This window comes from Apus apus, chromosome 2 (genome assembly GCF_020740795.1).
Source record: "Apus apus isolate bApuApu2 chromosome 2, bApuApu2.pri.cur, whole genome shotgun sequence".
NCBI lineage: Eukaryota > Metazoa > Chordata > Aves > Apodiformes > Apodidae > Apus > Apus apus.
Window position 1 is genome coordinate 110,267,658 of NC_067283.1, and position 12,104 is coordinate 110,279,761.

A 12,104-nucleotide genomic window follows, 5' to 3' on the forward strand; every position below is an offset into this window, starting at 1 on the left:
ACCACTGAATGACTAGTGTGCTCCACACAGCCTCTTCTTTGAGTCCTTTCTCATGTTCTGGAACACCAGACTGTAGGAATTTCACAGCTGCTAGGAGGAAGTGATAAAACAACATTCCAAAGAGCAGCCTTCAGGTGGGAAGATATAAGCAGTCTGGGAGGGTGTGGCTGCATGGCATGCAGAAGCTTTTCTTGCTAAATGTGATGTTGAACACACTCTTAGATGTACCTAGCTGATGAAGATGCCACACTATATTTAGAGAATGCATGATGCTTTTCAGAAAAGAGAGCCTATTTTCCTTCCTGTGTCTGAAAGTCCTGTTTTGAGTATGTCCCGGGCTCTTTCCAAGGTTAATCCTTTATTTCTGGCTTTATTTGGCTAGGGGCTAATCAGCACACAGTATCTGAAGGTGCTTCAGAGCTCCCTGTCAACTTACAGACTCTCTGTGCCACTATTTCTGCATGCTGAACTTGGCCACCTGAGCTTGTCACTCTCCATCACCAGTGACAGTGGTCCCTAATTCCTTCCTTGTGGAATTTTAGCAGAGAGGATGGATCCTGCATTGCAAGGCTGAAGTTCATAACCTCCAAGCCAAATAAAAGTCAATCTAGGATAACATGGCTCTACACCAGTCCCATTATTAAGCTGTTCAATATTCATACCATGGAGAATTACTTGCAAATTGGTGAATGCAGAGAACAGTCCACATTTGTCACATATACGTAAACAAACTATTTTCTATGGCAGCTATTGACCATTACCAGCTATAGATAAAAAACTACATACAGCTGTGTCCTCATTTGCCTTACACAAAACAAGGTGCAAAATTATTCATATACAGTCAGAACTTGCAAAAAATGTTGCCCCGAAGACTGCAATAAGCATATTTTTTAAATAAAAAAGGCAGCTTTTAAAATATTCATTTCTGTGTCTTCTGTTTACTCAAGGCAGAAAAATGATACTAAAATTCTCCTAAAGTTTTACAGTTAACCTAAAAAGAAAGCAGTCATAAATCTCTTATCAGAAAACTAGAAGTGCTTCAGTTTTAGACAGTTGCAACCCAAAGAGATGTAAGTATCGACTGTTCGTGCACAAAATACACTTTTGCAAATCAAAATTAACTGCTTTAAAATGTCAATTTGTAGGGTAAGATTTTCAAATGCTGATATCAGCCTAGCTGTATTCTCACTGGAAGCAATACTATGGCTGGCACTGGTGTCAGTGGAAGTGTTTTAGTAGGTCTAACGGCAGGTATAACAGGGTAAGCAGAAGCTCAGGAGCAGAAGACTGGAATTTCCCATCACTCTCCATTTCTGCAGATGACTAACTCCGCAGCACTTTCCACCTGGATGTCACTCAGGGCCTTTGCCTCTTAGTCAAGGTCTCTCCTGGTTTCACCACCATGCTTCCCTTATTCCAACCGTTAGTAGTTTTGCAATGCCTTCCTTCAAATGGATTAGTACCTAAGGTGTTATTTGTTTGGAATCACTAGTTGCTGGAAGTAAATATTTAAGTTTAAAAAAGAAATCTTAAGAGAAGTTTACTTACCAGCTCAGTAAGATGGAGGTAAAACGGGAGAGGCCATGTCCCCACAGAAAAGCTGTGGCCTTTGAAAGACACGTAGTAGTGATGTTAGAGGCACCTGCAATGGAAGAGAGCCCCCCAGTACTGTGTGTGATGGCTGGGTGGGAAACCAGCTGTGCCTGTGACATTAAGGCCCCTCTGCAACTGAACAAAGATATCAAAGGGCTGCATGAGATTTTGCAAATCAGAACTACTTGAAGCAAATTTGTTCTGCTGCTGCCACTCTGGTTTGATTGATATGAACAAGCCTTATCTTCAAAAATATGTATAGCAAACATGAGTATTTCTATAATCACTTCTGATTTCATCTTAGAAAGGAAGACAATTTTGCTTTCTTGCTGTCTCTACTCCTTCTCTCTGGCTCCCTCCACCCTGGAAAAGACTTATGCGTGGTTAAAACTTTTGCTAAATGTGGGAGAAAAAAAAAAGTATCTTCCAAATCTAAATGTCTTCAACAGTGAAGCAGCTGTATAAATCCTTCTTTAAAGGTATGAATTACAACCGTAGAACCACCACTCCAAAATGTCTTACCTATTGACATATTTTTTTGTATATGGTGGCTACGGTTGTCAGCTGCAATTTGTCAAGTTCATAAGAATATTTGATATTGAAGGGAAGGAGCATCTTTTTTCCTCTTAAAATGGGGGGAATCCAGGAAGAGAATGACTGCACTAACCATATACACAGCTAAGCCTATGTTTTCACTTTGACTCACCTGATCTCACCCTTATTCAACAGCACAGATCTTGCAGGCTCTAGAAGGCAGAGCTGCACATTCAAGGATGAAATCGTTATCTCTACCAATCTCAGACCAGATACTGCGGCCGTGCTAGAGGAAGACACTGAGAGTACCAAAAAAAAATCCTCCCCCAAGACACATTGAATATCACTGTGGCTATATAGGGAGTGAATCCCATCCTGCATTTTTTGAATAGGTATTAGACTGATTTTTAGGAGAGCCTGCAAAGATTTTCATTTTAAAAGCTGATTCACACAAAGAAAAAAAACCCTCCAAATATCTGGAGCTAGCTACAAAGCTTTGAGGAAAACAGAACAAGAGACCAATAGCCACAGGAGGACAGAAAAATGCAGCAGATTTGGATGAGGGAAAAATATCCCCTAAAAGGATAACTGTGTTTAGAAATAAGAAAGAATCAAGCAGACAAAGAAATAAAGAGCACTGACTTTAGGTTACGGCCAATTCACATAGGTTGACTGACCTTAATCAATTGCCTGTTGGTGGTCTTTAAATAAAGGTCAGACAAAATTATACATAAATCCATATGGGGATTATTTAAGTGCTTATTTAAGACAGTGGGTTGCCTGTGGGAGGCAGTGCTCAGTGCTAGTTTCACTGTATTTCTAATAGTGCTTAATTAGTCTGTTATTACATTTGGAATTACTCCCTTCTTAGAGACTTTAAAGCTTTTTGTACTTTTCAAAACTCTCTTTCATCCAGACATCTTCACAGAGCTGCAACGGAAACATAAACTTTTGAGTTCAAACTCCATCTCTACGTCTTACCAAGGCTCTCAGGCATCACCAATAAGCTCCCTCCTATGCAAACAATCAATCAAAAATGTCATCCTCTACTCCATTTGTCAATGCTCTTCTTCTACCCCTATCACTGAAGCAGCATGCCATGAGTTCCATGCAGTTGAGAACCTTGTCATTCCAAGATTGATGATGAAATCATGGCTGTTTACCCTTTGACAAGCTTAGTTATCACACACAAGGCAACAAAAATATTTATCTAGAATGGTCTGCTGACCTTCTGTTCCCACAGAAGTTTGATAATTGGAAAACACGTGCAGTAACATAGTCTGTAGTTGCAGAGGCAACAGACATATGTACAGCTTCTGAATGCAACCTACACAGATTAAAAAAACTTTTGGAGCAGGCGTGGCATTGCTGTACATTCTTCTTGTTCCTGTAACAAGCGTCAGTGCTTTAAATCAGGTATACGAGCTTGTGGACAGTTTCCTTGTGGCTGAGAATGCATAGTACCTCTTTGCTAAAATACCTTATCTCCTTACTCATCCAAGATAGAAGCCAAAATCTTCCAAAGGACAGTCCTGTATGTGACTTTAGTACATCCAAAATATTATTGTTTTTTTCCAATCTTGCAACTTAGGCCTGTCCAAGGCTTTGCAGCTGGACCATTTAAAGCCTCTAGATACGGTATGTGAATGTAATGGCCCTGTGAATGTCTCAGGTTGAAAACGCTGTACTCCTTAGAGCAAGCAGCTTATGACCAGTTGTTTTTGAGACCCTAAAGGGACCTGTGAGTAGTGAGAACAGGTCCCTTTCAGACACGTGTTCTCATGTTTTTAGGTGGCCTTTAGCTCAGCACTCTCACCACCTCAGAGCACCTCATCCCTGGCACATGTCACCATCAGTCAGCTCAATGCCACAGGCATGGGATGGGTTGGAAGGCACTACTGAGCTGCTGTTCTCATTGGCAATCTGTCATGATAAAAAGTGGAGGGAAGGATCACTACATGAGAAGGATGGCACTAGCTACAGTTTGGCTGATTGCTGCCCTGCATCCCCTCATGGTGTCCAGTGTTAGGTCGTGTACAGGTTTTGAGCTCACTAAATGAAGCATGTTGTTTCAGACAACTCAGCTTTTTCTCCTGGCAATAAAGTTGTCACTCCCCAAGAAGCTGGCAAATAGCAGGCTAAACTCTTCCTAAATGTGCCAAAGTTCAGCGTGGCTTCAGGGAAGTCTGCGGTACTAAGGAGGAGAAGATATTTTTTTGGAGTATTGGTGTGGAAAGTGAACCTTGGTTTGTGGAGCAGAAGGGCAGATTGACCAGTACTCTATCATGGAGCTGTGAAGAAAAAGTATTTGGACCTACTGAAAGAATTGGATGCTTGGCTTAAGCCAGTGTAACTATTACAGGGTCCAAATAGAACTTTCAGGAAAAAAAATTCTCCAGACCCGAACAATTCACTGCCCATTATCAGTACTGTGAGTTTAAGCCTAATTTTACACAGGGCCTGAAAAGAGACCACTGTTGGGTCCTTGTACAGCTCACTGCAATAAAAATATATAAGGAGCACAGCAACATAAAGACCTACTTTAGGACTGAAACTACTTTGAAAAGTGTCCTTTAAGGCAAAATTGATTTTATAATGTGTGACTACTGCAGGGAACATTTTCCAGTCTTTTTTACAGAGTGTGTGCAAGTTGGTCTCCATCTTTCACAAAATGGTATTTGATATGAACTATTATTAGCTGAAAAAGATAATCTGTTCAGTGAAACGTTCATTTTCTGGTCCTAAATTGTTTCTGCTCCCTAAAAGCAACAATCCTGCAGTAAATCAGAACACAGGCTCTGCTAATGTTATGCTTGATGCACATATTTATCAATCTGATAATTATGCTTAAAATAAGGGAGGGAAACAAGAAAAGGCTGACTGAGGAAGAATTCTGATGAAGTGCTAGAGGCAGACACTGTTCATGTCTGCTAGCACAGAGGTTTACAGGAAAACAGAGAGATAAAATGCAATTTTACATTTTATTCAGTGCTGTTTATTCAGCTCTTTTTCCCTAAGAATCATTACCAATATTCTGTAGTTATTTATGCTTCCATTTCTGATGGAGCTTGGGTTTGGTCAGCAATTTTTTCTAGAATAAAGCATTCCTTCTTTTTTATATCTGCTCACAGATGTTTTAGGATGAGATATTGATTATCCTGTAAATGGACAAGAAGGCAGTTGCTTTTGAACCAGGATCTTGTTTTTCTCATTACAGATCTAAACCACTTGCTGTTTTTTTAAACCTATTCAATGCCCTGGTTCTGTTTCATCAGCTTCCCCTCAGAGTTATGTTTTTTGTGGTTGTTTTTTTTTGGCCTCTCTCAAATCCCTGAGGTAGCAAAATTCGTAGGGTATTTCACTATCCATGCTGCATAGAACTGAGAAAAATAAGGGGTGAGTACATGTTTCTATATATGCTTTTAAAACTTAGTGATGCAGTGATACTGCCACTCAAATATTATTGGTTATACCCTTTTGTGGTGGGTTGACCTTGACTGGTCACCAGGTGCCCACCAACCTGCTCTCTTACTCTGCTTTCTCAACAGATGGGTGAGAAAATAGAACCGGGTAGAGATACAGACAGGGAAATTACTCACCAGTTATTGTCACAGGTAAACCAGACTTGACTTGGGGAAAATGAATTTAATTTATTGCCAATTAAAAATAGAGTAGGATAGTCAGAAACAAAGACAAAACTAAAACACCTTCTCCCACTCCCTCTTTTTCCCAGGCTCAATTTCACTCCTGACTCCTCTCCTAGTGGAGAGGAAGGAAGAAATGGGGAATGTGGATTGCAGTCAGTCTGCAATACTTTGTCTCTGCTGCTCCCATGCTCCAGTGTGAGGTCCTTCCCATGAGCTGTGGTTCTTTTAAAAACTGCTCCAGCTTGGGTGCCTGTGGGCCACAGACCCTGCCAGAAAACTGGGTCCTGCAAGGGCTCCTCTCCATGGGCTGCATCTTCCTTCAGGGCACATTTGCCTGCTCCAGTACAGCCCTCCTTGAGCTGCTGGGGAACAATCTGCTTCACCATGGTCTTCTCCTGGGGCTTCAGGGCAATCTCTGCTCCAGTGTCTGGAGAACCTCCTCTTGCTCCTTCCTCTCTCACCTTGGTGTCTGCAGGGGTGTTTCTCTCACATTTTCTCACTCCTTTCTCACAGCTGCTACACAGCATTTTTCACCCTTTCTTCAACACATAATCACAGAGGAGCCACCGGCATCACTGAGGGGCTCAGCTTTGGGCAGCAGCGTGTCCACCTTGGAGCCAGCTGGAACAGGCTCTGTCCAACACGGGGGCAGCTCCTGGTCTATGATCATTGAGGCTGACCCTGCAGTCTCTCTGCTACCAAAACTATCAAAGACACCTTTGAAAATCTTAGAAGTCTGATTTCCTGTCATTAGCATCAAGATACAGTAAGATGAATTTTAAGAGAAAAGTAGCAGGCTGAGAACAAGAGCCAGTTGATGAGTGTCTTGCTTTCTTCTTAAACCAAGAAGTACTGGCTTCCTGAATAAGTAATTCACAGCCCTACCAGCTTCCTAAAGACCCATTTTTACTGGATGCATCAGATATAGCTGGAAGTCAGTCAGTATGACAAACAAAGAAATCATGGGAGGCAAGAAAAGAGGAGTGAAATATCAGAAGAGTAAATATGTGCCAGAGGTGAACAGAAGTATCCTGTGTTTATTTGTGCAGCTTTGGCCTTTCAAGAACTGGGTGGCTGCAGAACACATATGGCAGTGGTAAATTTCTGAAGTTTCTGAACTGTTCATCATAAACATACTCCTATTTGATTTTAACAGTCAAGTATTTTTGTCTCCCAAGTGCTGCAAACTTTTGCAGTAAAGACCCATATTTTTAAGTTAAAATGTGTGAATGAAAAAAAATCTTTTGGGCTAAAGGGTGAGGTAAGCATTGCTTTTAGCAGAAAAAATACTTGAATTATGAATAAACTTAATATCCAGAAGCTGGTGTTATAATAACCCACAAGTGTTGGATCATAATATCATATAGCATCTAAGTCTTGGGTCACCATCATTCTCTTGCATGGACAGTCATGGTCCCAACTTTTTGCCTTGCAGAAATAAGCATGAATTTCAAGGTCTTGTTTAAAACTGTGTGGCTAGAGGTCATTATTTAGAAAAGTGATGAATGGAATCACAGCAATCTTTAAAAGTATTCTCAAAGGGAGTTTGAGGCATAGCATCTCCTAGACTCAGCACTGCCTAAAATGACACCATTACTGAAGGCATGCCAAAAGGATTTCATGTCACCCACATCAAAGAAAAAAGCATTTTGCATCTTCTGCCTCTTCTGTGAGCTGGACTAACAGTTTGCTATCGCGATATCCTGCCACATACTTCCGGTCAGTGGGAATAAAGCATATTCTGATTCACACATGTAAATAAAGCTGTTCACTGGGGTGCAGTGTGGAGAGCTGCTTCCTCTCCTGGCAAGTGCTATCTAAAAGGCAGCACCCTGCCTTGCCCATCAGTGTGTATAGCTTTACTGCTCTTCCCTTTCCTTTCCTTTCTTTACAGTGGGGCTGTAACTGACTCCCTACCACTTAGCACCTCCTTTCCTTTCCCAAAAGCTGCTGAATAGCTGCTGAATAGCTTCCTGGCTATGGTAGGACCCAGTCTCCCTGCCAGGCTGACACTCATACACCAAATTCTTTGACAGAATATGTCATACACACAACTGTTGGAAGAATTTGAAGAATCTGACCAGCAACAACTGACTGGTTTGGTTAAGCTTTTAAGCTGGGAATTATGGTCCACTACTGTGCTGCTTAGGAGCTCTGGGGCTATGCCACACACAGTGCAAGCCAAAAGAAAGAAAGAAAGTAAAAGGATTCATATCCATTTCCCTTTTGCTTCTTGAGTTCTATTCCAGGCTGAGTTGTCAGTGTAAGACAAAGACCTCTTAGTGAATGTAACACAGTGCAATAGGGATTACTTTGCTCTTTCAGGGAAGGACATATTCTTCTCAAGCAGAGCCATCAGGTGAAAATTCTGTTTTGCCTGGAGTGTTTTGAAGGTCTGTAAAGTACTCTGTGTGTCGGAGTGCCCATGAGAGTCTGGAGGGGCAGCTTACCTTGGGATTGCTGCCTCCATGGGTACCCATCATGCTGGGGCTGGTTACTATGACAGCCCTTCTACATCCTGCATCACTAAAACCACACACTCAGAACTACTAATTGGTTGATACCTGTAAATACAAAGCAAGTGAAATAAATCAAATTCTTAGCTGGTGTAAATTAGCCTAACCTGAATGGTTTCAGTAGTAATGCAAAACTGAATCAAGAGACAGAGGATCTGCCCCAAATATATGAACCATTACATAGTAGAATATATTACAAGAGTGTGTGTATGTTTACATCCATATAACTGGAATACTATTACGGCATTTTATTATAATGTTTTTTAAACTCAACCTCAAAATGGACCAAGTTGATGACATTTGGAGAACACTAGGTTTAAAAAAAAAAAGGAACAGGCAAAGGTTGTAATTAATGCATAAATCTGTAGCTCAGCAATACTGTTTCCTAATTATGGCCAAAAGTCCATGGGGCTCCTGTTCAGAACGGGAAGAGATCTGAGGCTGGGTGACACCAACATGCCTCTGACAAGATAAGCCGTTCAGAGGTGGTGTCATTAAAAATAATGTGTCATTTTCTGACATAAATCAATACAGTACTTTTCCTACCAAAAACTAGAAAAGAGTGTTTTACCTAGAACTTTTCTCATTTCTCTCAGAGCTCTAATAAAAAAACCTGCATGATTCCTCCCAGCTACCAAATTATTCTTGCTTTTAAAACCTTCCTTTTCCCTTTAGCTTCTGGTGATTGACTCTCCCTGTAAACTGCTTTGTAATACCCTGTATGGAGGACAGTATATAAAAATAAATTGCATTGAGTTTGATCCAAACATCATTTGACTCAAAATTACACTGAGATTTTTGGTTGTTTTTTTCCCCCTCCCCTTTTCTAGTTCTGACTGGCAAGCCAAATCATTTCTATTTGCTATCATAAAGGCTAAATAAAAGGGCAAACAACTCATTGCTGTTTCAATAAAATTCATGTTGTTATTTCAAAATGTAGTTCTCCTTTGTCAGTCCCCACCCCCATATACTCATTGATACACACTGCCACTTGGATTACTGATGTGTGTGCTTACCACAGAGTCTGCAGAAATTATACCTCTTTTTGGCAAACCTGATCACTGAAGAAAGGATGACTCCCTTGGAAAATTAGCCTTTATTTCAAACACTGACAACAATGGAAAGACATTGCTTCTTGCTATCTACTGAGGTTATTACCTTCCTTGTAGTAAACCTCAGGACACCCAATTACAGTTAACTCACAGCTTGGAACAAGCAGCCTATAAAGTTTGCTGGAAAGAGCTGCCATATTGTCATTCAAAGTATTTTATACTAAACAGTGCAAGACAGTGACAAAACATCTAATTATCTGATTACGCTGCAAGAATAGTTTCTTACACGTACTGAATTTTGCATACCATCAAAGAATACAGACTCTGTTCATCACTAACTCACATAAACAGAGAAAAGAAAATAAGATAGAACAATGGGTCTCAGCTACTATTGTTTCCAAACAGCAGAGATTTTTTTGCTAGTACTTCAAAATACAAGAACTTTCCAGCAAAGTGTGAATTCTGAGGACATCTAGCTTAGGAACTCAGTTTTCTTTTTTTGGTTCTGACCCTTCATGAGGTGTGTGGTGGCCAGAGACTGACCATCTGCGAGCCAAAACCAGGGCACCACGATGAGAGCTGTTCACCAGCTGTTTGGCAGAGATAGTGCTTCTTGGACTAAAAAGATTTTCTATGAGAAGGCAAGATAAAATACTCTCAGACTTAATATTTCACATTTGCCTGCTTCTAAGACTGTGGGGCCAATACACGAATTTATGTAGTGTGAACGAGGGTTGGGATTAGCAGCTACTTCATAAGAAGGGCTTGTGCATTTGCTTTTTACTCTGGAGAGATCCCATCATAACCATCCAGGAGCCATGGTGGAAACTCAGACCTGGAGAGTTAAAGAAAATGGACACATTTCAGTCTTGTGCCCAGGTTTATCCCACAGCTGCTAACTTGTCTGAGCAACACACCCAGAGACAAAGGCAGAAGAGTATCAGCAAGGAACCTGCAGTATTTTCCCATCAGTTTTTCTTTTTTTGCTGATTAGGCTTGTCATGGCCGGCCTGCCAGACGATTGCACAGACATTACATCTGGTGCTCCATATGCAAAATGGAATGTGGGTAAGGTACTCTAATTTCTTTTACTACAGTTCAGAGCAAGACAGAGGGAGATAAGGAGTTATTTTGATATAACACTTTCTGTGAAGGCAGTTTTTTACAATGCCACTACTGCACAGCAAGTATCTTCACATCAGTCACAGCGCAGTGCTACTTCTTCACAGTCCCAACTGTCACACCACTAAACATAAATTGTGGCCTCAAGGGAGCCCCTTTTTCCAGAAGAGAGAAGCAATTTAGCCTCCGTAACGTATCAGTCTCCAGCTTGTCCTGAAAAGGCTGTCAATTCTGCTGAATTATGTATAAAATCAATGCAAGGTGCTGTCTGCCAGAGATGGGTTGACATTAGCAATTTCGTTTCACTGAGGGGGGTCACAAGTCCCAAATCTTCATGACCACAGAATAAGCGCCCGTTTCTTCTCTGCTTCTCTAGTTCCCAAATTATATCCATTTTGTTACATTTTTAGAATTACAAAAAGGTTTCGTAACAAGATGATGCCATCATGAAATGTCTTTAACATCTCTTTAACTGTCTGCAATGGGCAAATTGATATGCTGTTGTCAGTTGGGCACTACTATAATGTGCCCTTTTCTACTCTAATATTATTATACTTTTTGTCAGAGACTTGCAAACATGGAGTGTTTTTGGGTTTTTTGGGGGGGCAGGTGGGGAATCCCACACAGTATTACATTCAAGTAACAAAACCCAGCACTCTTAAGACTCACAAGGACTTTCAATAGTGGAGAAAAATCTTCCCTGCAATAACGTGCAAATATGCGTAAGTACAGTGTATTAATGTGAGTTGGGAGGGCAAAAAAGCTTGTGATAATCTTCAGAGAAACCTGGTGTTTTATTTGACACTTATTATGAATTCTGTCCTTGTACAATCACCGTCACTGTGCAGGTGTATTGAACTAACAGGGACTGTGGCCCATAGACCTACAATAAATACATACACAGTATATGGCTCGTGACCCAGTACTTTGCTATATGCTTTTTTACTACTGTGTGACTGGAGCAGTGTTGAAATCTAATTTCATGGAGTGATCTTTTCCCTCTCCTGTAGAATGGCAGCTGATCTGATATTCCAGTGGCAGTTACTAAAGGTCTGAGTGTCTAGTGGTGTTTGAGACCATCAACAAATAAAATTGCTATAAAAATTCTCTTCCAAATACTCAGTTCTGAAATACATTTCTGTAAAAGCCCATTTAAACACGGTCACGTGTCATCGCAGCACAGACCAGAGTTCAGCAAACACAGAGCCTTAATGAACACAGTGAGCTGTAATAAACATAAAGTCATTAAAGTATATTTTTCAAAAAGAAGTCAACTGACAATTCGTAACAACTTGTAGTTGTTACACCAGTCTGTTTTCTCAAGAAAATGTATTCATGCTTATATCACTGGTTTTTTAAGGTTGTTTAGCCTCATATACTATCATATATGGCTGCAGGAATATTACAGACATAAATCTTTTCTTTGAGCTGAATGCTGCTTTGAGAGCATCCACAGTGGGAGCATCTTCACTCACTCAGGAGCTTTGTATCTCAACCTGTTTTTAAGGGCTGTATTCTGCCACTCCTACTTATGTTCTATAATTCATTGCTCCAGTAGACATGTTGGCACTGTTGAGTTTCAAAGTGGCAACATTTTTCATGAGATGTTGACGTGATGGACTGCTAAATGGCAAAGGATT